At 47.7% G+C, this 27,812-nt stretch overlaps 1 protein-coding gene across 1 annotated transcript in view; it reads right to left on the reverse strand.

The window, feature by feature from the left end:
• LOC147701283 (FXYD domain-containing ion transport regulator 3-like) overlaps nucleotides 1-25,554 on the reverse strand; it is a 94,333-nt gene extending 68,779 nt beyond the window's left edge. The window contains exon 1 of the mRNA XM_086930017.1: nucleotides 25,404-25,554. The gene's annotated coding sequence lies outside the window, so the exon portion shown is untranslated. The remainder of the gene's footprint in view (nucleotides 1-25,403) is intronic.
• Nucleotides 25,555-27,812: the final 2,258 nt, after the last annotated feature.

The raw sequence follows: 27,812 nt of genomic DNA on the forward strand, positions 1-27,812 counted from the left end.
CCGAGTGGGTGCATACCATTTAAATTTATTTTGTAATGGTAAGGGGCCCATCCCATGCACTGCCTTAAAGACAGTGCATAGAGATTTGAAGAGGATCCTCTGATGCACGGGCACCCAGTGTAGTTCAGCCAGTGCAAGAGTGGTGGAGGATCTTCGTCCTCGGGAAAGTGCCATTTTCACTGCTATGACACTGGTGCATTTACGATTATATTTTACTTTTATTTTAAAGTATCAATGTATGAATTTTTATGCTGTGAAAAGGCTGCATTATGTATGAGCTCCGTGAATTCTGTTGTTGATGCTGCTTATTGGTATGACGTGAATACCATGTGACTTGTATTTAAGGCAATGGAAACATTTGTCTCGTACTCGTGAAAAAGCAGGCTTGCCCTGCAAAACGCGTCGAGCTAAGCTGTCCAAATAAAGACGCTTTCAACTCAGAAGTGGCCCAGACTATCCTTTCTTTACCAAGGAAGGAAGCAGAGTGGTGGATATAGATAGATATAGATATATATATATATATATATATATATATATAACATTTTAAGTGATAGTTTTCAAACACGAATTTAGAAACATTGGTTCTCCCCCTGGCCCACCCCACTCCACCCCGACAACAATGCCTACAGTGAACTAATACGCAAGACAGTGGTTATGTGCACTCTTTGGGTGGCATGGGCTCCTATTATACATGAACATCATTATAGTTTATGAAATCAAACAGAAGTTTTTGTACAGTGCACATCCTGAATTCATATATTGAGGTTTTAATGTATGATATGAAGAAAAAATGAGGGACAGTAACAAATATTCCCTAGGATCACACAATTCGGTTAAGTGAGAAAGGCTGGATTAATACCAGATTTTCTGGTTTCACGTTGTGCAATTCAGCCTCGAAATGTATATGCCTCACCTCCCTACATCTACCTCACCGCCCACGCTCCTTGCCTCCGAATCTCTCACCACCACCCTGCTGGCTACAGTGCAGTCCTGTGGATCATCACAGACCACATTGATTTGGCTCCTGGGAAAATGTTGCGAGTAACTATGACATACAAGTGTGTGAAATGTAAAAAAATATCTAATTGTCCATGGGACCGTTTGCTTCATAAATCTACTTGTCCAGCAAAAAAAATCCACTTGTCTACTGGTGCCAAGTAGTGTTATGGCAGCAATCTCATTATGTGAGAGCTCAGATAAAGCCTCTCCGATTATGCCAAGGCTCATACTATAGTAGCGTTTGAATTCTAGCAACTCCCGCATTTTGCTATCTTTCCACAAATCTACATACTGGAGCTGGATGAAGCGCTAAGCAATAGTTCCTGGGCTTGGAATGAGCTTTGGAGTCTGTGCAAACCTACAAACTTATGTTTTAGGGATTTTTACCAGCTCTCCTATAATCTTTCTCTATATTGATAAAGTTTGGAAATTTACTCTTGACAAGGAGAGAAAAATACACTTCTTCCACGGTTGGAAAAAAGTTGTGGGGGTGGGGAGTATAGTTGTAAGCAAGCACTCAGATTTTAGAATGCATTACAATATTACATGCAGATTTGCTTCTGCTAAAATGCAGCTCAAATATTTTCTAGGAGTACAGATTCCTGGCCTACTGCTGTACATTATTGTAAGTTCATGAAAACTGCAAATCTGCACTAATATAAGGGCATATATAATGAGTGCACTTTGACTTAATTTAAGAATTGGGCCCCTAATTTGGTCCGGAGTTAACAAAACCTTTTGTTTTTATTAAATCTTTGTCTCTCTCCATCTATAGACTGGCTTCACTGTGAGTGACAGCATTCTGCTCCTTCACAAGGACCATATCGGCACACAAAGCGGTTTTGTCCAGTGCCACATGCCACTGCGGCACCGTGGTTTTTTAAGAACAAAGAATATTACTGCTTTCTGCTAATGTTTGTTAAATTGGCGAGGGCCTTGTAGCTTCTGAAACAATAGCGTTTTACAAAAACCATTTCCCAACAAGACACACATTAACAAAATCAAAAGATTGACCACCAATGTCAGACATACTGGCTTTGCCAATGAAGGTTTATTTTCTTGTTTCCCCATAATCTTATACCAACTGGTTGTACTGATTTTCCTTTATCAATATTTTTTGGGAACACTAGCATGCATCAATACAATTTAGTAGATGATACTTCAAAGAAATTATACCTTAAAATGCTCAGTAGTTTAGCTAAACATTTTTTCCTAGATGCATTTTTTGGGAACATTGTTAACATGTGAACATTTAAGTTGCGAGCAAAGGCTCAAATCTTGCTTGCAAACTTCTGCAAATGTTTGCATCTAACCAGAAAGCATTCTGGGAGCACTATACGTAGTCTCTATCTTTAAACTGAGCAAACGTGTGTCCAAGTCAAGTCAAGTAGTCAAGTAAAAGATTTATATAGCGCGCTACATACCCAGAGGGTCTCAAGGCGCTTGAAGAAGGGTGGGGAATTACTTGTCGAATATCCAGGTTTTAAGTTGCTTTCTGAATGCTAGGTGGTTCTGAGTGAGACGAAGGTGAGTGGGGAGTGAGTTCCAGGTTTTAGCTGCCAGGTAGGAGAAGGATCTACCTCCCATGGTGGTTTTGTTGATGCGAGGTACGGTAGCAAGGGCTTGGTTGGAGGATCGCAGCTGGCGGGAGGGGGTGTAGAAGGAAAGTCGTGTGTTGAGGCATTCGGGTCCAAGTTCGTAAAGTGCTTTGTGTGCGTGGGTTAGGAGGCTGAAAGTAATCCTCTTATTGACGGGGAGCCAGTGGAGGTTTTTCAGGTGACTAGAGATGTGGTCTTTACGCGGGATGTCTAGTATGAGTCTGGCTGATGCGTTTTGGATGCGTTGGAGTTTTCTGGAGTTTTGCGGTGGTACCGGCGTATAGGGTGTTTCCGTAGTCCAGGCGGCTTGTAACCAGTGCATGGGTGACCGTTTTTCTGGTTTCGGTGGGGATCCAGCAAAATGTTTTTATGAGCATGCGAAGAATGTTGAAGCAAGATGATGAAATGGCGTTGACTTGTCTGTTCATAGAGAGTGAGGAGTCCAGGATGACGCCCAGGTTCCGTGCGTGGTCCGTCGGGATGGGTGCTTTTCCAAGGGCCTCTGGCCACCAAGAGTCATCCCAGGCGGAGGGGGAGGTACCTAAGATAAGGACTTCTGTTTTGTCGGAGTTCAGTTTCAGACGGCTATGCTTCATCCACTCGGCTACTTCTTTCATTCCTTCATGTAGGTTGGTTTTGGCGGAGTTAGGGTCTTTGGTGAGTGATAGGATCAGTTGAGTGTCGTCAGCGTAGGAGATGATGTTGAGGTTGTGTTGGCGTGCGATGGCCGCAAGAGGGCTCATGTATACGTTGAAGAGGGTGGGGCTGAGAGGATCCTTGTGGTACGCCGCAGATGACTTCAGTGGCCTCTGACTTGAATGGTGGGAGGCGGACTCTCTGGGTTCTTCCAGTGAGGAACGAGGTGATCCATTCCAGTGCTTTTCCTTAGATTCCGATGTTTCTAAGGCGCTGTAGAAGGGTGCTATGGCAGACTGTGTCGAAGGCTGCGGAGAGGTCGAGGAGGATGAGGGCGACTGTCTCCATTGTCCAGTAGAGTTCGTATGTCGTCTGTTGCTGCGATGAGGGCGGTCTCCGTGCTGTGTTTGGCTCGGAAGCCGGACTGTGAGGAGTCGAGGGATTTGTTGGTTTCGAGGAAGGCGGCGAGCTGGTTGTTGACAGCTTTCTCGATGACTTTGGCCGGGAATGGAAGGAGCGAGATGGGGCGGTAGTTTTTGAGTTCAGTGGGGTCAGCTGTGGGTTTTTTCAGAAGGGCGCTAAGTTCTGCGTGTTTCCAGATTTCCAGGAAGGTGGCGGAGTTGAGGGAGCAGTTGATGACGTCTCGGAGGTGTGGTGCTATGATGGAGTCTGCTTTGTTGAAGATGTGGTGAGGGCATGGGTCTGTGGGGGATCCTGAGTGGATGGAGTTCATCAGGTGGATGGTGTCCTCAGTGGAGATTGGGTTCCAGTCATTAAGGATGTTCAAGGGGGATGAAGGTCCTGCAGAAGGTTGGGTGGGTTGGTCTCCGGGTTGGTTGTCGAAGCTGTTGTGGATGTCTGCGATTTTGTTGTGGAAGAACGAAGCTAGGGAGTCACAGAGGGCTTGAGAGGGGGTGATGTCGTTGGAGTTGGCTGAGGGGTTGGACTGTAAACTGATAGCCAAAGGGTTTGTGCTGAAGGGGGTCGGGCCTACTTGTCCCATGGACAAAATATGCATACGTGTCCGTGACCCCAGAAAACATGTCTTGGGAGTACCACACACATGTCAGAGTGAATTGGTACAGAGTTAGAGTGCAGTGGTAACAGTGCAGTGGTGAAGAGTAAAGAAGTGTAGAGTGTTATGGCATAGAGTTGAGTGGTACAGAGTAGAGAGGCGTAGAGTTTAATGGCACAGAGTAGAGTGGTGTGGAGTAATTGAGTACAGTGCACTGAGAGAGTTCAGTTGTGCAGAGCAGATTAGAGAGGCGTAATGTGAATTGGCGTAGAGTGCACATTATGTACTGTATAGTGTGCTGCAATTTGTGCAGTTTGCAGACGGCATCCCTGCTGCAAAGAGGTGAACCCAGAAACCCTGCTGATGCAGAGACCCCAACAAGAAACAATTAATGTCAGGAGCACAAACCAGAATTTTAATAAATCCAATCAGAACCCAATTTGATGGCAAAAAATACGTATATGCATGAGCATGTTAATAAATCAAACACACTAAATAAGATTTTCTTTTTTGTAACAATTATGTGATACAAAGATACCAAATAAGATAAACAGATAGAACATGTATAATGATCCAATAGACAACAAGAATGGATCTGTCCCTAATGTAAGGTGGTGACAACAACATGCCATCACAAACAAAATTATCCAGGTATGTCTAATACAGCCAACACATGTCATCTTAAATAAGACTGTCTCAGTGCTGTAATACAAGTTGTATAGAAAATGTACAAAGAAGAGAAGAACAAACAGACCACTATGGTCTTCTCTGCTTAAAGATTATGGCTACCATGCCTTCTCAGTTTATATTTTTCACTTCTATGATCACTATCACCCTTCCTTACTTTTATGGTAGTTTCTGAAATACTTACTGCTCTTTTGCTCATTCCCTACATATTTGGTGGGTTGGTCACTAACACTTGATCGGTTGTGACTTGGTGCACAAAATGTTTGAACACCTTTCTCGGTTTTTAGAACTACATTAGAAAGAGCAAGTCTGTTCTCCATAACTGATTTATTATTATCTATGAATACCTTTGTACATTTCTATCCTTCTTTAGGGTGTCGGTGTCTTCTTGTAGTAAGGAAACTCACTTCCAAGGGCCCAGAAACGGCACTTGGCAAGTAGGGCTCTCAGCAGATGAGCCCAGGTACGATGGGTGAAGTCTTTGATGGTCCTGAGACAGGAGGCACGCTCAACTCAAGCCCTTGGAGGCACTTTAGAAAGCAGGATGTACAGTGTAAAGTCCAGTCCTCCTACTCCCTGGAAAGAATTAGCAGCCAGCAGCCCAACACAGCAAAGCACACAGCTAAGTGGCAGTCCCTCTTGACAGCTCAACAGCTATTCTTCCTGGCAGAATGTCCTCACTTCAGAAGTGTTCCAAGTATATGGGGTCAGAGGTCCAGTACTTCTACCCTTTTTAGCATTTGAAGTAGGGAGACTTCGAAGAAAGGTCTATGGAGTTCCAAAGACCCTGCCATTCCAGGGCACTGGCTCCAGACACTACAGGGGACGGAGACTTCTTTGTGTGAAGACTGGCACAGCACTATTCAGGTGCAAATGTCAACTCCTCCCACCACTGTAGCTTGGGAAGGCTCATCGACCTCGTGACGAGTCATCAGGATATACAGTGCACACCTCAGCTTCCTTTGTGTATTACTGTCTAGAGTGAATTCATAAAGTCCAACTGTCATCCAACCCAGACGTGCATTCTAGGATCAGGTAGAGGCACAGAATTGTAAGAAAATTCAGACTTTCTAAAAATGGCATTTTCAGACCTGCAATCTAAAAACCACCTTCTCTAAAAAAGGTGTTTTTAAATTGTGAGTCCAGACACTAAACTCCAATTTTATATCTACTCCCAATTGGAAGATACACATGGTGCAGGATCAGTCCCCAGGGTCTCTCCTCACACACGTGTCCTGCCACCCTCACCACCACTATCTTCACACATGCTGTTCAATTATAAGGCATCTCACCTTTGTAGGTATGTACTAAAAGGATAATGGGCCACAATGTAAATATCATTATAATTTACAAAACTTCCTGTGTTTCTTTAGTGAGAGTTTGCACCAGTCATTACCGCCTGAAAGAGAAGCTGCTGCTACGTGCTATGTTCCTACCCTAAACGAGGACTACAGGAGTTGTGTTTTTATTTAAATATTTGGCAGTTCTCTAAAGCAGAGTGTTCGGCGATGCACAGGACTGAACACAATAACATATGGAGAGCATGGCAGCCTTTGAGTAACACGAGCTTCCTCCCTTGTGTAGATCTCCAATTATTTCTACAGCTAATTTACTTCCCATTAGCAGTCTCTTCATAGCAGCTTCTTCCACCAGAGGGAAATATCCATGGAAATATACAAAGGGCTGCTGCAACATGAAGCTGGAACAGATAGGCACACCTTTCAGGCGGCGGAGTCTCCAAGGATGATGAGGTCAGGCATACAACCTCAATGGGCTCACCTGCCACAAAAGGAGGGGTACCGTTTTTTGTAAGTTTTGCAAAACAGGCTGCCGCGATGAAGGCTACAGAAAACATTTGACATCTTGAAGAATGAAGTAAATTCCAGCACCCTCCAAATGAAGGGGTGGCAATGGGAATGACCCATTTCTAGAAAGGACATGAGCCAGGTATTCAGAGTTCATGCATAAATAGGAGCCTGGAATAGGTTTTCGGTTCACTGCCATGCATCAAGTGTTATTAAGCTGATAGGGTGAAAGGTATACCAGTAGTATACCTACTCAACACAAAGATCCAACTTGCATGAAAGGAAAGTACCCTGCCAATTAAGATTGCAGGAATACTTATGAATAGTTTGTAACTTCAATTGTGGTTGCAAACCATTAATGAGAAAACAACAATAGAGTTGGTGTGTATGTGACTCACCAAAGGCAAGCGATCAATGGACCCCGGTGTTTGTGGGCGTGAAAGTCTCTGCATGGGTACCTGGCAGCAACAATCAAGATTGGGTGTCAAAAATGATCGGATTGTCCATGACAGCAACTCCTGGCCTACACAAGGATGCATCACCCTGCGCCCTGAACAGCTGTTAGGGGCTGCACCTGCAACCATCGCCCAGCAACTGCTGCAATATCCATCAGAGGTCAGATCGGGACACAGCAATCCAGGACTGCAGACTAATATATGCCTGCCCAGGGGCGGATTGGCAAGGCGGGCATTCGGGAATGGGCCGAAGGGCCGGTGCCTCAGTGCCCTCTGTGGGCCGTTTTTTTCTCCCCTGTCCCAGTCCACAGAGAGTGGACTAGGAAAGGGGAGAAACAAGCATTAGAAATGCAATAGGTCTCGCAGCATTAGAGTTAGTGCTTTTAGAATTGTTAATGGGTTTTTTTGTAAATCTTTAGCATGAGGGTGAGGGTGAGTGTGGGTGAGTGTGGGTGAGTGTGGGTGAGTGTGGGTGAGTGTGGGTGAGGGTGAGGGGTTGAGGGTGAGGGGTTGAGGGTGAGGGTGGGTGAGGGGTTGAGGGTGAGTGAGGGTGAGGGGTTGAGGGTGAGTGAGGGTGAGGGGGTGAGGGTGAGTGAGGGGTTGAGGGGTTGAGGGTGAGTGGGGGTGAGTGAGGGTGAGGGGTTGAAGGTGAGTGAGGGTGAGTGAGGGTGAGTGTGGGTGAGTGTGGGTGAGTGTGGGTGAGTGTGGGTGAGTGTGGGTGAGGGTGGGTGAGGGGTTGAGGGTGAGTGAGGGTGAGGGGTTGAGGGTGAGTGAGGGTGAGGGTGAGTGAGGGAGGGTGAGGGGTTGAGGGGTTGAGGGTGAGTGGGGGTGAGTGAGGGTGAGGGGTTGAAGGTGAGTGAGGGTGAAGGTGAGTGAGGGTGAGTGTGGGTGAGTGTGGGTGAGTGTGGGTGAGTGTGGGTGAGTGTGGGTGAGTGTGGGTGAGTGTGGGTGAGTGTGGGTGAGTGTGGGTGAGGGGTTGAGGGTGAGGGGTTGAGGGTGAGGGGTTGAGGGTGAGGGGTTGAGGGTGAGGGTGAGGGGTTGAGGGTGAGGGGTTGAGGGTGAGGGGTTGAGGGTGGGTGAGGGGTTGAGGGTGAGTGAGGGTGAGGGTGAGTGAGGGTGAGGGGTTGAGGGTGAGGGGTTGAGGGTGAGTGGGGGTGAGTGAGGGTGAGGGGTTGAGGGTGAGTGAGGGTGAGGGGTTGCCCAAGATGCCCATTTGCTACAAATACGAGGATGCTTCAAGGCTTCGGGGGAAGTTTACTTCACTAGAACTAAGGATGAATGAGCAGTTACAGATCAAAACCATTAGCTCTTAACAACGATGGCCGAAGTACTGACCTGTAGGCCCTGGTCCAACGTTGCACGTAAAGGTCCTATTTGTTTACTTACTGAAACACCGGGAAGGACCAAAATGCCAACATGCAGCAGATACTCTATTAGAAAAAAAGTCACTGCACATATGGGCAGGCTGGCACGAGCTGAATTTAAAGAGTGCTTGGATGTAGCAATCGGGGCGGGGGGTCAGGCTAGTGAAGATGGCTAAAGTGGGATGAAATGTGGAGGGGGGGTGCGTAAATACTCAATCGCAGCATGTGCAGGAATGTGCCGGAGGACCAAAATAACACTGTTCACAAAGGAAGCAGCTGCTCTGCCCCATCTACCCTCCCTCCTCAGTTTGTTAGCACGCCATCAGCATCCACATATCTGAACAGACAGCTCCCTATCCAGAGGGCATTAGGCAGTTATATAAGTTATCATGTTATTAAAGCCCGAGTGGCCTCAGATGGCAGTAGCAACAAGACGGACGGACGGAAGAGAGGGGAGGGGGGAGGAGAAATGCGACACGGAGGGAAGGGGAGGGGGCGGAGCGGGTTAAATTATACAAACAAAAAACAAGCCTTTCACCGTAACACGGCGGGCAGGGGAAGGGGCGGGCAGGGGAGGGGGCTGAGAGGGGAGAGGTGCGACACGGCAGGCAGGCAGGCAGGGGAGGAGAGTAGAAGGAGGAGGGGGGAGGAGCTGTATGTGTGAGTGCTCCCGAACAGGACAGGAGGCTTGTAGGAGTCTGAGGGAGCATGTAGACAGCACAGGGCCGAAAGGAGACGTGCATGTATGTGTTTTTAAGAGCAGTAAGTGTCAAATGAAACAAGCAGCATGTGCATGCCGGTAGGGGCATGCAACATACGTGTGCATATAATGGTAGGTTCAGAGATAAAGAGGTATCAATTCAGACGAGAAACGACTGCATGTGTGGACAGTGAGAGTAGAGACAGACAGGCAAACAGAAATGTGTATGTGTGGGTCTATTTAGTAGCAGACAGATGTAACAGAACAGGCACGTGTGCGTGTACAGGGACCACGGATAGACACGCTGCCCGTGTTTGTGTGATGGGGCAGACTCAACAGAGAGGCCACGCGTGTGTGCTGACAGGAAGCAGTTGATATAGGCATGTGCGCGTATACATAGACGGGAAAATGTGTGTGTGTGTACACGCGCGCGCAGAAAAGGGGCAGCGTGAGAGACATGCAGCATCTGTGCCTTGGAGTGGAGACAGGCATCACAAACAACCAAACAGAAATGTAAAAATGTGCGCGAGACAAGAGTGCACATATGCGTATCGGTGCAGGCAGCGAAAGTGTACACTTGTGAGCAGTAGGGGCTTGTTTGTAACTTTCAGGGGCGACAGAAGTAAGACACGCAAACAGAGAGTACATATGTGCACGGAGAAGAGACAGACAAGGATGAATCTGGACAGACAGCACGGACTTCGGTGCAGTGCCATGTGCTATACAGAGCAGCCAATTGTGCGTATGGGGTGCACACGGGTGTGCGTCTGTATGTAGAACTGTGGGAAAGTAAGGGGCATAAACTGGCGGCAATTATGCGTGGGTAGAGAAGGACAACTCAGAGGAGAGGAGGCAAGGTGAAAGCAGTGTCTGTCTATAGGGGGAGATATGTAAGAGGGCAGAAAGGCAACAGTAAGGTACGAGGAGGCATGCAGCTAGTGTGTTTTGGGGTCAATAACACCAACGGGGGAGACGCAACAGCGGCAGATTGACAGTATATATGTATATCAGTAGGGGAGATGGATTTCGTGACCTGGTCAGTGAAATCTTTATCTGGCCTGGGGACTGTATGTCGGATGAGGGAGGCAGTTTTGGAAGTTGTAAGTGGCACTGACCTGTGAGTACTTCAAACGATGGAAAGGAGATGGTTTGAAGCTAAATGTGTGCTCGGACGCCATTTGACTACCTACCTCTTTTGAAAGGATCGGAGACACGGCGGGTAAAATAAACACAAAAAAAGAAGCTGGAGGGAAGAGAGGGGAGGGGGGAGGAGAAATGCGACACGGCGGGAAGGGGAGGGGGCGGAGCGGGTAAACAAAGACGGACGTGCACGCGCTTTTAAGCTCAATGCGCATGCGCATTGAGCTTAAAAGTCACGGGCACTGCAAGGAATCGCCACGATTCCTTGCAGTGTGGATAAAGAGTAGATAAGTCGCAATACTCTCGCCTTGCTCGATGCGCATGCGCATCGACAGGCGAGACCTAAAAAACGGCCCGCAGAGTGCACGGAGACAGAGAAAATGAAAGCAGCCTCGCTGTGCGGCCAGACAGCGATTGTCAGCTGTGGCCTCTCCTTCACCCCTGCCCTGCCGAGCAATCAAGCCGAGGCTGGGCTGGGGAGGGGTGATTGTTTGCAAGAATCGGCCTCCCTGGGGGCCAGGTGTTTCTCAGGCCTTTGAGCCATTACCACCTCGGCCCCCCTGGGGCCCATGCAGCCCAGAAACAGTGTTAGTCTTAGCACCTCGCCCACAGCCCTTCACATTTAGGGCATAGTGGACGAGGAGGAATGGGTCTTGCTGTGGGGGCCAGGTGATGTTTGGAATTTCTTTATTTTATTTATTTCTTTATGAGATTTTATATAGCGCGGACTTTACCCGAAGGTGTCAGAGCGCTTCACACAAGGAACAGCAATAATACATGAGGAGAAAAATTACAAGTGGACAAATTACAAAAGCAAACGTTAAGATACATGAATCAAAAGTGACAATAGTGAGCAACCAAAATACATGAGATAGCAATCGGTACATTACAGGAGGAAAAAGTGATATGTGTTCAGGTTACAAAAGCGTACAAAGTACAAGTAGAGGTATAATACTGCAATAAATGGCAGACACTCCAGCACAAGAACAAACGTTACGTAGACAATGGTGGCACTTGTGCAAGTATCTAAAGCAAACAAAAGTGAGAGGTAGCATACAGTGTGATACCAGAGAAAAGTGGCGTGTGCAAGTTACAAAAGGGTACCATACACAGGTACAATTGTAATACTACAGTAACTGGTAAACACTCAAACTGCCAGAACACACTGGGAAGGCACTTCCCATGCACCAGCTTCACCTCAGCCTCCCCCCTGGCTACCTTGGATGACCCCAGAAAGCTGTGTTTTGTGCTCCCCTGCCAGGACATTTTCGCGAGGCCTGGAGGGCTGATTAATTTACTAATTGCAGGGGCCTTACCTGTTCATGTGCTCCTGAGCTGAAGGTCTGGGGAGGGCTAAGTAGGTTAGTAATAGCAGGGGCTTTGCTGCTTTTCAGGTGCTCCTGTGCTGGAGGGCTGGAATAATTTTGTGACAGAAAGGGGCCTTGCTATTTTTTTTAGTTGCTCAGCATGTAGGCCATTGTCACCTTGTCCCTGTGTCCTGTGCAAGAACAGTATCCTCCCACTTTCATTCCTTGTCTGTGCAAATAGTGTTTCATGAAAGGGCACGCCTGGGGACTGTATGTCGGATGAGGGAGGCAGTTTTGGAAGTTGTAAGTGGCACTGACCTGTGAGTACTTCAAACGATGGAAAGGAGATGGTTTGAAGCTAAATGTGTGCTCGGACGCCATTTGACTACCTACCTCTTTTGAAAGGATCGGAGACACGGCGGGTAAAATAAACACAAAAAAAGAAGCCGGAGGGAAGAGAGGGGAGGGGGGAGGAGAAATGCGACACGGCGGGAAGGGGAGGGGGCGGAGCGGGTAAACAAAGACGGACGTGCACGCGCTTTTAAGCTCAATGCGCATGCGCATTGAGCTTAAAAGTCACGGGCACTGCAAGGAATCGCCACGATTCCTTGCAGTGTGGATAAAGAGTAGATAAGTCGCAATACTCTCGCCTTGCTCGATGCGCATGCGCATCGACAGGCGAGACCTAAAAAACGGCCCGCAGAGTGCACGGAGACAGAGAAAATGAAAGCAGCCTCGCTGTGCGGCCAGACAGCGATTGTCAGCTGTGGCCTCTCCTTCACCCCTGCCCTGCCGAGCAATCAAGCCGAGGCTGGGCTGGGGAGGGGTGATTGTTTGCAAGAATCGGCCTCCCTGGGGGCCAGGTGTTTCTCAGGCCTTTGAGCCATTACCACCTCGGCCCCCCTGGGGCCCATGCAGCCCAGAAACAGTGTTAGTCTTAGCACCTCGCCCACAGCCCTTCACATTTAGGGCATAGTGGACGAGGAGGAATGGGTCTTGCTGTGGGGGCCAGGTGATGTTTGGAATTTCTTTATTTTATTTATTTCTTTATGAGATTTTATATAGCGCGGACTTTACCCGAAGGTGTCAGAGCGCTTCACACAAGGAACAGCAATAATACATGAGGAGAAAAATTACAAGTGGACAAATTACAAAAGCAAACGTTAAGATACATGAATCAAAAGTGACAATAGTGAGCAACCAAAATACATGAGATAGCAATCGGTACATTACAGGAGGAAAAAGTGATATGTGTTCAGGTTACAAAAGCGTACAAAGTACAAGTAGAGGTATAATACTGCAATAAATGGCAGACACTCCAGCACAAGAACAAACGTTACGTAGACAATGGTGGCACTTGTGCAAGTATCTAAAGCAAACAAAAGTGAGAGGTAGCATACAGTGTGATACCAGAGAAAAGTGGCGTGTGCAAGTTACAAAAGGGTACCATACACAGGTACAATTGTAATACTACAGTAACTGGTAAACACTCAAACTGCCAGAACACACTGGGAAGGCACTTCCCATGCACCAGCTTCACCTCAGCCTCCCCCCTGGCTACCTTGGATGACCCCAGAAAGCTGTGTTTTGTGCTCCCCTGCCAGGACATTTTCGCGAGGCCTGGAGGGCTGATTAATTTACTAATTGCAGGGGCCTTACCTGTTCATGTGCTCCTGAGCTGAAGGTCTGGGGAGGGCTAAGTAGGTTAGTAATAGCAGGGGCTTTGCTGCTTTTCAGGTGCTCCTGTGCTGGAGGGCTGGAATAATTTTGTGACAGAAAGGGGCCTTGCTATTTTTTTTAGTTGCTCAGCATGTAGGCCATTGTCACCTTGTCCCTGTGTCCTGTGCAAGAACAGTATCCTCCCACTTTCATTCCTTGTCTGTGCAAATAGTGTTTCATGAAAGGGCACGCCCCTTCAATGTGGGCCACGCCCCTTAAATATGGGCCACGCCTCTTGAATGTGGGCCACTTTTTTCGTCAGTGCCCGGGCCGAATTGTGATCCCAATCCGACCCTGTGCCTGCCAGGTTAGCTGCCAGAATGCCAGACACTGCTGGTTATACAAGCAAAGCTGCTGGCTGGCAAGTCACCCATCTAGAGAGGAAATCGAACTTGCAGGACTCGCAGGAGAAAGCTTCACTGATATAGCGAAGACTGATGTACCAATGGTGGAAAGACTTAAAAAGTGCGATTCATCTGTGAAGATACAGCGCATTCACTTAAGGGGCGATTACAGCATCTGAGATATAATCAAGCCTAGAACTCCAACCCCAAAGGGAGGGCATGGGGGGGAACCACACCTAGATCAAGGGAAAGAAGCCCACCCGGTCACAATGCAGACCTTGGCCTCATGTTGGTAATCCCTACCATACAGTGGGCAGCAGTGGAACGACAGTGTCAAGGTACAAGTGTAAATTAGGTTCAATACTTTAAAGTTCAAGTAGAGACAAGAGACACCCCTTCATGAGGCTTACCTAAAGTAGATTCTAGTGAACATGCAGAGACAGCCCATTTACCAAAACCTAGGACAGGTAAGTCTCTGCCAATGCCCACGTTTTGGAGAAGGGCTGGGCACGGTAAAGTGTGCTGCCTTAGTAAATCGTGGTGTCCATTCGTGTATCTAAGGGGTCGGAAACAGCTGAAGGGCAACAAGGCTGGAAAACCACCACTCTTTTTAACATATCAGAGAACCTTCCATCACGGAAACAACCGGACATTAAAACAACGGAGGACCTCAACACCTTATTCCGGTCAGCTACCCCTCCCCCACGCCATGGGGCGTCTTGTAGGCAATTTTGCAGCAAACACCGATCTAAAGTGGAGGCACACATTTCAAATTGTAAAAATAAACCACTAGAGAATGTATGCATTTACAACGCGAGAAATGAACCCTCGGTAGATCACGGACACCAGCAAGTCTCACCCCTCTGCCTAAGGGTCTACATCGAGTGGTGGCTTTGCACTGAAAGGTGTGGGTGCAAATTCTTGCTCCTAGATGGACTGCGTCTGCGTTGGTTCGTGGCCACCGGGAAGCTCCAGCTGGAATTCAGGGTTACCGTGCAGCGTGTCGGTTATTTGCATTTGGAAGTTATTTGGTTCGAATAGGCCCAAAGTAAACAGTATTTGGCAGCTCACAAGTCAGGGTCTCTCGTGCCCGAGTGACAGCGCGAGGTATCCATATCGTGAAGAGGCAGCCGTGTGGTGGGTGGGGTGTTGGATTTCAGATTGGATTAAAGTGCTTCGACAGCGCTGTGCCACGGCCTGCCCGGGTCTTCCCGCCTACACGAGCTTGCGTAATTACTGCTTTCAGAAGAATTAGGACATTCTCCTAGCGAACCAGTCGCAGCCGGCGGCAGGGCAGGGTTTCATCTTCGGCTTAAACCGCACCCGACGCGCGCTAGATCGCAGTGTAGGCGGCTCTACCCTCCCCCCGGGCCCTCAATCTGCCAGGGCGGGGGATGCCGTCAGCAAGCGCGCGTGGGAAAAAGCGGGCATCGTTTGCCTACCAGATCCGGTGTTGGGTACACATGGCCCGCGGCAGCCTCACTTTCTCCACAGACAAGTGGTGGCACAAACAAGCCTGCTCCAGACGGGCTGCGGCGGCTAGAGACTTCATAGAAACGGGGCCTTGCTGGACCCAGTGCCCCTACGGATGCACTGTAAACAGTCAGACCTTCACCACGGGCAGCACATACCAGAACCACCAGCCTCCGCCCGCCGGATTAGGGAATCCGGACTCCATGAAGGCTGAACCCAGCTTGTCACACACTTTTTAGGTGATGGGGAAATGTTTGCTCATAGACTAAACCAGCGGTTCTAAACCTTCTGACTTCTGTGGACCCTCCAATTAATACATATTGGAATAAGAGGACCCGCCCAACTGAGTTATTACTGGAGGCTGGAGATGCCCGCCTCAACAGCTGTGCAGAGTTAAACATCAAAAACAAAGAGTAAAATATTATTTTATTTCATAGACATTTTTTTTTATTTTAAATCATAGTTTTAATGAGAAAGTTGGAGCTTTAATAAAATCCATTAGGGCAACCCTTCGCCCGTACTGTTTCCGGTTTGGTGCACCTGCACTATCATACCAAGCAATCTGAGGATCCCAACTTCATTAGCAGCCTCCATGTTCAAATTCCTTCACATTGTCAGAAGATTTTAAAATTGTCAAATGTTACATTTTGCTCCTTTATGTATACACACTTAATTACCCTGTGAATATTATTACATTTTCTAAGCAAGTCACAGCCCTCCCTAGTAGGCTTTGCAGATACTCAGGAGTCCCCAGACCACAGGTTAAGAACCGCTGGTCTCAACCATGGGAACCAGCAAACATTTTGCCAGGGACCACAAGTATGGTCTGTGGAAGCAGCCCCTGGGGTTGGGCGCAGGGGCTCCAACCACCTAATATTTGGAGTTATGTGGATGGTAATTGCAAAGAGCAGTTACTATCCACATTTCATTTGAAACAATGCCTGGGCCTCCTGACCGTGTTACACTTTCTAAAAGTAACAAGCCAGGAAGCCAGGCAGGAGTCATTTGCGCCCATGTGCTGCCTGATTGCTGGTGAATTTAGTTGGCAAAGGGCTGGCATGGCACCAGCCCTGCAATACACAGGGGTTCTCAGGGACCACCCACTGATGAGGCAAGGCAGGGTCGTATTTTTAAAGCAGCCCCTGGCAGTGTAGCGCATCAGCGCTGTACCACTAGGGCTGCCTATTAATCTCTTGAAACTACTGAGCATGTGACCTCACTGCACAGAGCTGCAAGGCTCGCAACTGATGATTCTGTGACTTCGGGTCACATGGTCCTGGAGCATACTGTAAACAGATACAGAGCTAATGCTTCCGTGTACCTCCTGTATCTATCTACAGAATGTTATAGCACATTGGGGGTCGTGGTGTACCGCAGCCCTCCGGCATAGGTGCTTCAACTGCTTAAAGAGTGGCAGCGGACCAAGGGCACAACATGTAAATAACGGCGGCCTGGGGTGGTCAACAATTGTTTGCATTTTTTGGGAGAGGAAGGTTTGGCATCCCACGTTACAGCCAGAGTGGCTGTCCCCCCTCAAAAAAACTAACCTTCTTGGGCCCAGAGCTGATAACTCTAGAGCGGGAAACTAGGATCTAGTACCGGCCTCGAGCTCAACATCCTGGGATTAATCAGGCCCTGGCGCACTGGTGCAGCAACACACCACACACGCCTTCTACAGCGCCACACCAGGAGCTTCAGCAAATTGGTAGAAATAAAATACAGAACACGCAGTAGCGTGCAGACATTTTTCCTCCGTAGCAGCTTTTTTTTTTTTTTTAAGATGGGTCCAGTCAGTTTGTAGCATCAGTCTAGTTCCTGTACTCATTTCAAGGCACTTTTTACAAGTCCGGCGTGGACAGCTGCACTTGGTCTATTTCACTACATAAGGTGGTGGCTCACACTCATTACTGGAAAACTAAACATGCTCTACACAGGGGCTTGCAAAAGCTTACTAGTGGATTGCACTTATGTCTGCCGCATCTCAGAATGAATGCTAGTTTATCTCCAAATACACGTGAAGGTTATGACTCCCAAACATTGCAAACAGTCCCTGATAAGGAATGTTTTTATTTTTGTTTCTGTGGAATGTTCTATTTTCGTAAGCCTGTAACTAGCAATTGCATCTCTCTGGTTGCAAAAGAGTTCCACTCAGTTTAATTCAAGCATATTTACGTCCGGGGATGCCAAGCCTTCTGCTAAAGTTGAAAAGAGAAGGATTATATGTTGATGAGCAGCGAAAATGTACACGTTTGGCAGCACAGAAGAGAATTACAAATTCTGATAAATAGTTTATATTTTTTGTTAAGAGAAGGACAAATTGGATTTTAAACGTACACAGTGAATTTACATATGAAGTTCAATGGATGATTGAGGTGGTACATGATTTATAACAGCAGTCTTATCACATGGAAGACAACATTGAAGAATATGTGAGAATGATTGTACAGTATATGGTAAACATCAAGTTTCTCTTCATCGATACATGCTGAGGAGAATGGAAGTTATTGTAGTATATTTTATAATAAAATTGCTTACCATTTTTATTTCACTAGGAAACAGAAATAGGCACCAGATTTCTAAACAGAGTGGATTGGAAAAGCTACGCGGTGTGACATCAGCAAGCCTGTATTTTTTATTGTACTTTTTTTTTTTTTAAGTTTAAAAGTAGTAAAAAAGTCAAATGCTTCCCAATTAAAACATGCATTTGCAATGCGATAGGTCTCGCATTTGCGAAATTTGAAGCTATTGGCATTGTAAATGACAATGCCTTTTATTTATCTGTTCTCAAAACCAACACGTAGATAAAAGGTTTGTCATTTACAATGTCAGTAGCTCAAAGTCTCGCAAATGCGAGACTCATTGCATTGCAAATGCTTGTTATGAATGTTAGTGCTTTCTCAAGTAAATAGCAGCACTGTGCGGTCGTTCAGCAGGGGACAGTTTTCAAAGTCAGGAGGGCAGCAATAGGCCTAGGGTCATATGTTGACCATCACTGGTCTAAACCACTGCAAATCACTCAACATAGTATTGCAGATCATTGTTGTTCACTCTAGACAGAATCCTGCCTTACACCACTTAATACTGACCCTGCACAGCAAGGAAAAGTCCTTCCGGAACCTTCAGGCGAAGCCCTCTCCAGAAGAGAAATCAAGCAAGCAGACCAGTTTCAACTAGAATTTATCAGCGAGGTTTACTGAGAAAGGGGCCCATATGTGTGCACACACTTAGCCACTCAGGACATTAAATCAAACACACGGATGGCGATGGGAAGAATGATTGCAAATAGTCTAAAATGCTGGCAGTCTCTCTGGGTACCATTCCAAACTATTCTCACAGTAGTCCTACAGCAAACATTCTCTAACTTTGACATAGCAATACCCACTTTTCCAAACAGACACTGTGGCAGCCAAAACTCCTCCGCCCAGGGCCTGGTAGAATAAAGTATTGTTCCACCAAGCCTCCGAAGGCTCACCAGAAAGCCAGAAATCAACAAAATCCAGTGTTGTCACAACCAGGGAATCCTAGACCAATTCTTGTCCATCCTAAACGAGGCAGCCAGACTCTCCATGGATCAGGGCATAGTGGAACCCAATGTTTCCATACAGCTGGCCTACTGCACACAGCCAGGGCCTAGCAGAACCTCCAATTCCAAAAGATTGCCTTGGAACATCATTTTATGCACAGCTCTGGGTTCTAGCAGCAGAAGCCAGTATCTTCCACTAACATTCTCGTGGGAGCGAGCCTTTGCTCACAGCCCAGGCCTGAAAGTGCTCAGTATACTCTTAAGGCACCCTATCAAATCCAGCTTCAAGCTTTTCAGTGTTAACTCCTCCCCCACTTCCTGGCAATTCACTCCTCCTTGCCATGCTGTCCCATAGCTCAAGTCCTCAGCAACCCAGTTAGTACACCGTGCTTACCCCCTTAGCTTACCAGCATCCGATTTCAGATTCCTGTTCCACCCATGTATAAAGTCCCTGAGCGCCATACTGTCTCCTCTGTCACTCAGAAAATCCCACAAACCCTTGTCGCCACCTTTCATAAGGTCTTGAATTTTCTACTGCCGTTTGGGTCCCAGGGCAAAAATTATGTATCCACGGCGCACCTGCTTCATCTCAATTCCTTCTCAAGAGCTCAGTTTCTCCATATAACCTATGCACGAAGGTCACCTTTAGCACGTTGTGCTTTAACTCAACAGCACACTGCATGTGGGGGCTTATGTACTGTAGGAAGGGGGAGTCTCTAGTTGGCGCAGTGCAGCACTGGCGACAAGCAGGAACTCTCTCTTCCTCGTCAGGGCTGAGGGTTACCTTCAAGACCAACCTCTGCTTACCCTCTAGGTAGTGTGGCACAAGCAGTCTAGGCTAATCTCTGGGGCACATAGGGTTAAACATTTGCCATATTACACCATCACCACCACCCCACCACACAATGACACCAAACTGTATTTGTAGTAAAAATATATTCTTTATATACTTTCAAAGCAGGCTTGTAAATACAGTCTTTCAAACTTTAAATGGCGGTTCCAGGTTACTTTGGTTTAAGTTGCCACAGTTCTTTTTAGCATTCAGCAATCTTTGTTTAGCGTTTCAAATAGCAGTTCTAGTTCTTATTTAGCTTATTTCGTTATTTCCCCAAAAAGGGGGTTCCAGGCTCTTTACTGTACTTTTCTTTGTCCTGCTAATCAACCAGGGTTCCCCCGGCTGTCCGCGGGCCTCTCTGCACCCCTCGGCTCCTCTGAGATGGAAAACGGGCCCGGTCTGCCCACTCTCACGCTTCTGGCGGGAGCGGCGGCCGGGGAGTCAGCGCCTGCCTCTCCGTGCGAGCTGCACGGCTGTGCGCGGCTGTCAGGGGGAGAGAGCGGGGGCCCTGGGAGCGCTCCACACGCAGCTCCGAGGGCTGGGCGAGGCAGAGGGTAAGAAACAGTACCTTGCTGGGGAGTTAGTTGGGCGCAGGTCAGCGCGGTAGTCCGCGTCGCGTTGTCTTCCTTCCGATGTTGGAGCGAGCGGCGGCTCGGCTCTGGCTCGGGGGTTGGCGTTGCGGCGCGGGCCGGGTTGCACTGGGCAAGCGCCTCGAGATTTCCTGACACAGGAGGGCGCACGCAGAGGGCAGCGATCCTCGGCGCAGGCCTCTATCAATCCAGGCGACGTTCAGGCACCCCGCGCAGCAGCTGTTTCTCGGACAGCGGCGGCGCGTTCAGGGGCACAAGACACGAAGGGGTGCAAGCAGGCACCGGACGCCACCTTTCTTCACGTTGCGAGCTGCGGCTCGGGGCCAGTCACGGTGCTCGGATCAGCTGGGCTGGTCTTCACGATGCTTCTGGGCCAGGCAGGCGGCAGTCACTTTGTTCAGAGGGTGGGCAGCTCCCAGAGCGTTGCTGAAGAGCGCGATGGTCACAGCGCGCTCCGCTTTTCCTGGAGAGGCCTGCAGAAGGAAAACAGCATCTTGCAGTGGTTCCTCTGTCAGGGGGTAGCGCCCACTGTTCCTGGGGCGCTGGTCAGGGGGCAAGTTCACAGGCAAGCCCTTGGAGATCTTTCAGCAGAGTTTGGCACAAAGTTCAATAAAAGCAAAAGTCTCTTGTAGTCTTTTCTTTCCTCTCCTTCTGCAGCAAGGCACCAGACACAGGCCAGAGACAGCACTCCTCCTTGTCCTTCCAGGTCCTTCTCTTCGGGCAGAGTTTCTTCTGTAGCGCAAACTGGATCTAATTTACAAGGAGCAGGGCTCCTACTTTTATACCCAGTTTCTTTTGTTCTTACAGGCCAGGGGGGCCTTTGCATAACTGTTCTCAGTCCCTGAGCACTTGTGGTGGGTACTTCTGCTTCTGCATTCAGGGTGAGGGCAGGAACATCAGCCGCTCCCCAGGGGGGCGGAGCCGGCATTGTGAAGACAGGGGCAGCCTGAGCACTTTGTTGACAAGATTCGGTCCTTCCTGGGCCAGGTGCAGGCTGAGTCATCAGTCGCTCCCCAGGAGGGCGGAGCCAGCATTGTGGAGGCAGAGCGCAGCCTGATGCATCATTCAGGGGGGAACTCCCACCACCCACTAAGGTGTCATCCTGCTATTCACAACCTGTCAACTCCCAGCCCTGTCACTCACACACTCAGACAGTCAGATACACACAAGAGCAGAGGCGGGCTGAAATGGTTAGACAAGCAAATGCTAACTTTCTAAAAGTAGCATTTGCAAACCCAGGATATTAAAATAAACTTTACTAAAATATGTATTTTATTATTCTGAGTTCAGGCATACTAAACAGTATTTTCTACCATGTTCCCTGAGCCTGCTGGGATTATAGAGTGTAATAATTCCAGCAGCCCATTCTGGCCTAATGGGAGCAGGTAGCCTTACAATAGTGAAAAACGAATTTGGTTGTAATTCACTACTAGGACATGCCACACACATCAGGGCTTGTCCTACCTTACACTTACAATGCACCCTGCCCTAGGGCCTACCATAGGGGTGACTAATATGAAGTTAAGGGAAGGTTTAGGGGCTGGTAAATGGGTGCACTTGCCCAGCCAGCATGACAGTACCAGACTGAACGCAGGTTCTACAATGGCAGACCCTAGACACATTTTAAGGCTGCTTCTGTGGGTGGCGCAACCAGCGCTGCAGGCCCACTAGCAGTATTGGCATTTACAAGCCCTGGCACTCCTGGTGCACTTTACTAGGGACTAACAGTAAATCCAATGAACCAATCATGGACATCAATCACATGTACACTTTACATAGGGAGAGCATATGCACTTTAGCACTGGTCAGCAGCGGTAAAGTGCCCAGAGTCATTAAACCAAACAAAATAGGTTAGAGAGAGTATTGGAGGAAGGCAAAAAGTTTAGGGATGACCCTGCCAAGAGGCTCAGGTCCAACATGTACCTATAATAATGTATTAAGAAACTACATGTGTCAAATCCAATGGCGGATGGCAAAAAAATAATAATAAATAATAATAATAATAATAATAATAAGCACTGGAGCGGACACTTGGACCCTTAAATTTGCTGTCTCCCACCATGGCTCCAGTTTTGTGATTTTATTTAATATTCTAATGTCTTTTCTGATTTCAAGGGCAGGCTTGCTTCCAATTAGTCAACTGAAGGCAAGAATGTGTGACTGAAAAAGCCAAGTGCGCATCAATATGTGGAGCATAAAAAGGAAACCAGAGTAATGGTCAGAAACAACACCACATCTTTCTGTGGAATGTTAGTAAAATAATGAAGAGCTGTGCATCTTATGCAGGAAACTCAGATGGCTATGCATGATCTTCAAAGGGACATTTCTTTGAATGTGATTCAATGCTGTGACGTAGGAACAGTGTGTGTGGGGGTACATATGGGTAAGTGCTCATTTAACATGTTCCCCAACCTTGCCCGGGTCTCCAGAAACTAAGCGAGGCAGCATAATGGTCAGGGGTGTAGCTTCAGAATGGCGGGGGGGTTGGTTGTTACACCCCCTAATATATGTATTCTCTAGATAATAGTTGGATACAGGTGTTTTCAGCAGAGTATGGTGAGGGGTCTGTCGGATTTCACCTGGGATGTTCACACACACACAAAAACTTTGTCTCAGTTTTGAAGGATTTAAACATGTTGGTTCTTTTACAGAATATTGTGTTTTAAATACCCCTTAGAATCTGCATTCTGCCCCCTTTTCGCTGCCCCTTAAATTCCACTTCTGCACCACTGTGCCTATAATGTATTTTAACATAATATGCCAGCATGGTAGTTGGAAAACCTGAAGCCTATACCCCCATTCTTACTGGCTAAGCTAAGCCACTGATAATGGTAACTGGAGGTTTCCCCTCTGCCCCCTCTCGTGGATCGCCACATACCAGTGAGCGCTAGAGAATGCCATGTCAGTGCAGACCCTCATTACTGATCCGCAGACTCAAGCACAGAGAACTAGCATTTGCATTGCACCGGTTTCACCTATGCAATGAACAAAGGCCTGTTTTCATCAATCATCGTCTGGGAGAAGGAAAGAGCTCCCTGAGAAATAACACAGGAGTGACAAGGATGTGGCACAGTGGGCCAAGCTGCTGACTCAAGAGCTGGGGATCTCAGTTCGAGTTTCAGCCGCGCCGTGCATCATCATATTATTCTATGCAAATCACTTAATCTCTCTAGATGATAACTTGTTTTATAAATATGCTGCAGTGGTAAGAGGCAAAGCTTTATGAAAAAATAGTTCTACCAAAGCGAATGTCAACAGTATTTCGGCGGTGGGAAACTGACAGGAGAAGCAGATGAGGAACAAGCAGTGATAAAAGCAGGAAAATATGCCACAGCCAATAGAAATGAAGGAAAGGTAAATGGCACGCACACAAACAAATGAGAAGCCAGGAAAGAGAGGAGGGGGTGGGGGGTGTAAGGCTCTTCAGTATATATTATTTCTCAAGCACAGCTGTGCAGGTGAAACCTAAAAAAAAAAAAAAAAAAAAAAAAAAAAGTATGCCAGTGCGGAGTGCACAGCTGTGAGTAGAGAAAGGCATCACATGTACGGAGGGCGGCTGGAGGACAGGAAGAGATTTGGTTTTGTATTGGGTTGTAGAGAGAGTATTAAATAGCGGGTGGGGAAGTGGCAGGATGCCACATAGGGAAGTATTTGTATGGGTGGGGTCTAGAAGGATGCAGGTGGAGGGTTGTAAATCGAGGAACGGAGAGGGGCAGCGCAGCCATTGTTTCAGAGCGTGGCAAGAAATCAAGCATACATGTTTTTGTATTGGTTAGCAGAATAAGACCAGAGAGCAACCAACTTATGCGCGAATCAGCTATGACTCCTCTACCGCACTGTTCACTTGAGCAGGGGGAAATCTTGCAAAGATACCATACAATTATAGAGAGGTAATGAGTGCAAGGTATGTTTTGACCTTGAAGGTTCTAAGTGACATCATAAACATGAAGCTTCTTCTTCCTGTCAGTTATAACCAGGGCCCTAGACTTATGCGATTGTAAAGTCCTGTTTTTCACATAAATATAGATTTGCTGCATATCCCATCATCTGCTGCTTAACCTGCAGATTTTAGCCGAAAAATGTGTTTCAATGTCAAAAGGTTTAAAAGATACTAATAAGACAGTGATGTCTTTCTGTGCAGTGGAAGGCGCCTTACAAAACTTGACTGGTAACATTTCTGTTGCTTATTCCTATATATGGGTGTTAAACTGGTACTAATAGGGTGCAACCAATGCCAAGACAGTGTTGACAAGTGTAAACATGACAACATCATTAAGTAATACTATAACGTAAAGTGCTGCATCATGGTGCATAATTTGCCTTTTCTATCCGCATAAATTACTCAACCTTGCTGCATAATTTACCCTCCCCTGCTGCCGCATACTTCCAGTGGCCTTGGATATAATCCCATAGTTCAAAAGAAAGGAATCCCCTTTATTCATGTTTACACTCCCGCAGTTCTATATGCAACCCATCAAACGATCAAATGTCGAGTTTACCTATAAAGTGCTTAAACCACGAGCAGCACTTCAAACTTACATATCCCATGCAGCCGGCCTCGAAAGCAACAACGGGATTTTACCAGCTACGATGAGAGAAACTAATGTGGCTACATGCGGGCCTAGGGCCCAAGACTCGACAATTATCAGGAGATGGTGCGAGAACAAACATCAGGGGAAAGGGAAACAAGGAAACGAACGGTGGAGGAAATTGAAAACATGAACATCTGTTCCCTTGGGTGGAAAGCATGAACGACCAAGGAAGTGCAATGCCAGACAACGAGGAAGGTATAGCAAGAACTCCTAGCGTGCAGGGGAACTAAGAAGAAAGGACGAGTTAGAACTGCAGAGCCGCAGCGGCGACAGGGGACACAACGAGGAGCTGTGAAACCCATAAATAAAAGGTTTTCTACCGCGCCTTCTAGCGCCCCCTATTTGCCGCATCCCGGGCTCCACAGCACAAACTCAGAACAACAACAATGCAAGTGGGAACTTCGCTTGCGCGCAAATGACTGAAAATCCCCTGGAAGCGACGACGCTTCCATACCTCAATCAATTTAACAGCACTTACAGCAACAACTGACACAAATATAAAAAGAGGCACACAAACAGCACAAAAAACACAAACATAAACGGCGGGCGGAACAAGCCACCTCGTTAGGAGGGGAAGGGGCTCCTTCTGAAACGTGTTTACAGACAACAAACAAGCCTTACCCTGCACGTCGGGGAGTCTGGAGAGAGCCGAGCACGCACCGAAGACAGGCAGCAAGAACAGGCCGGTTCAGTCTGAAGGGCGACCACACCTACTGCAAATACACCCAGGTGAGGGCAGGTGGGGCCAGAGATGGGCACGCCCCTGAGGGAGCCGAGGAAGAGGAGGCAGGGAGCTGGGCTGCGCCCCAAGGATTCGTCTCAAGTGGCACCGGGCCAGGCCCCTTCATGCCGGGCCCGCGGGCTCATTGATAAACAAGAAGCAGACGAGGGCGCACGAGGCCCCGGGGACGCGCTCCAGGGTGGAAAGCGATGCTTCGCAAGGACGGGCCTTTCATAGGGTGTTTTGTCGATTTATTTATTGTATTTGTGCTTTGTTGTAAAGCGCGGACTCTAGCCGAAAGTGCTAGAGCGCTTTACAGTAACAAATGATAGTTACATGAGGTACAACATTACAAATCTGGTAGTTACAAGTGTATACATTTACCTTATCCAAAGATGTGGGTACTCTTAAAAACCGAGAACAATGAAGTGTGTAGTATGACATGTAGCAGTCGTCACATTGCGTGCTGAAGTCACGTACAAGATGGAGTCTGAGGAAATGTACTAGTGCGGTAAATCTAGGAGCACCAGTGGGGAGATTACATCACAGCAGTCTGGGCTGGGGAGGAGCGTTAGTTAAAGTCACTTTGAAGCAGGAAGGCCCTAATCTCTGATTTAAAGATAACCTTGAAGTGGTGCTGCGTGGGTTCCGAGATGTGGAGTTCCATATATGCAACTGTTGAACACTCATGGCTGAAAGAGATGCCAGTGCAGAAGTTTGAGCAGGTTCCCTCTCTCACTGCACACTGATGCTCTGCAGTCAGCCCCTTGACGCCCTTGGGCTAAGTTCACGCTTTACAAGTTCAATATTCATTCATTCAGTGCAGAAGGGGGATGGGAGCACACTGCTTCACACACCCAGCGGGCAATTCCCCGGTGCGCCGTACGGGTGGGGCCCGGTTTAGCTGCAAAAGCGGCCCTGTACCAAAATCGAACGAAAACCGGCTCCGGCAAATAGCTCGGCGGCACCTCCAATCTCCCGAGTGGGGGGTGGGGGACGGGGGGTGGTTGGGGGGGCAGCCGAGCCCTTTGTCAGGAGGGCCGGTTGTTGTTCCCAGTCCGGCCCTGCACACACCCCAGCACGGCTCGCCCCTTTGCATTATGGTGAATGTAGTTCACAATTAGTGCTTACTTTAATAGTAGTAGTAGTATTTTATTAAAGTTGGTGCACGTAGTGCTGTTTATTCCTAGACACGTATTTCGGTATTTTATTCTTCATCAGTAGAGATCATAAACAAATGTCATCAGCAGTTGCTGAGAATGCTGCCATAGGGGTACAGGTGCCTCTCCAAAAACTCATCAGCGCAAAGGCTCACCCAAGGGAGTCTTTTGAACCAGAACGGGGATGGGAGCACACTGCCTCACATCCCAGCAGAGTTTGCCCCTTTGCATTATGATGAATGCAGTTCATAGTTAGCGCTTACTTGAATATTAGTAGTAGTACTTCACCAAAGTTGGTGCAGGTAGTGCTGTTCATGTCTAGACTCATGTGTTTCTGGATTTGTATCCTTCATCAGTACAGATCAAAACACATTTTATCAGGGGTTGCTGAGAATGCTGCCACAGTCCTCTCAGGTCTCACTACCTCTCACAGGTGCACCTCCAAAAGCTCAAAGGAGCCTTTTTAAACAGAAGGGGGATGGAAGCACACTGCCTTACACCCCTGCACAGTTCATCCGTTTACATTATGGTGAATACAGTGCTCCAGTGGCAGCTAGTCTTCCCTTTCCGAGATGGAAGAGCGTTCGCTATCATATGTCTAGCCTTCATTGGCTGCCAGTGCCACAACGCATCCTGTTCAAATCCCTAGTGCTCTCATTTAGAGCTACCCATGACCAAGGACCTGCCTATCTGAAGAAGAGATTCTCCCTCTATGCTCCCACACGAGCTCTTAGATCGTCCTCTTTGTTCAAAATGACTCTTCCTCGCTTTATGCGAACCAGATTCGGGGGCCAGTCCATAGCTGTAGTGGCAGCCCGAGCCTGGAATGCCCTCCCCCTCCACTTGCGTTCCACTCAGTGCGTAGCCCAGTTCAAGAGAAATTTGAAAACCCATCTTTTCAGGAGTGTGACATAAGTGGATTTTCGTCTGTTCTCCTCTGCTTTCTCCCATCGCGCCAGGATACTCCCAAGTAACAGAGCGCGTTATAAAATGGTTTATACAGACATACATACATACATGTCATATTTCCGGTTACAACGCAGTACGTAGTCTCCAGCACAGTCTTATATTCATTCACGTTCATGTCTTAGTCCGTGCCCGTATCAGACCTCTGAGGTTTTAGGAGGGTGATGAAGGGGCCAGAATTGC

The sequence above is a fragment of the Lissotriton vulgaris genome, chromosome 7, assembly GCF_964263255.1.
Source record: "Lissotriton vulgaris chromosome 7, aLisVul1.2, whole genome shotgun sequence".
NCBI classification, from domain to species: domain Eukaryota; kingdom Metazoa; phylum Chordata; class Amphibia; order Caudata; family Salamandridae; genus Lissotriton; species Lissotriton vulgaris.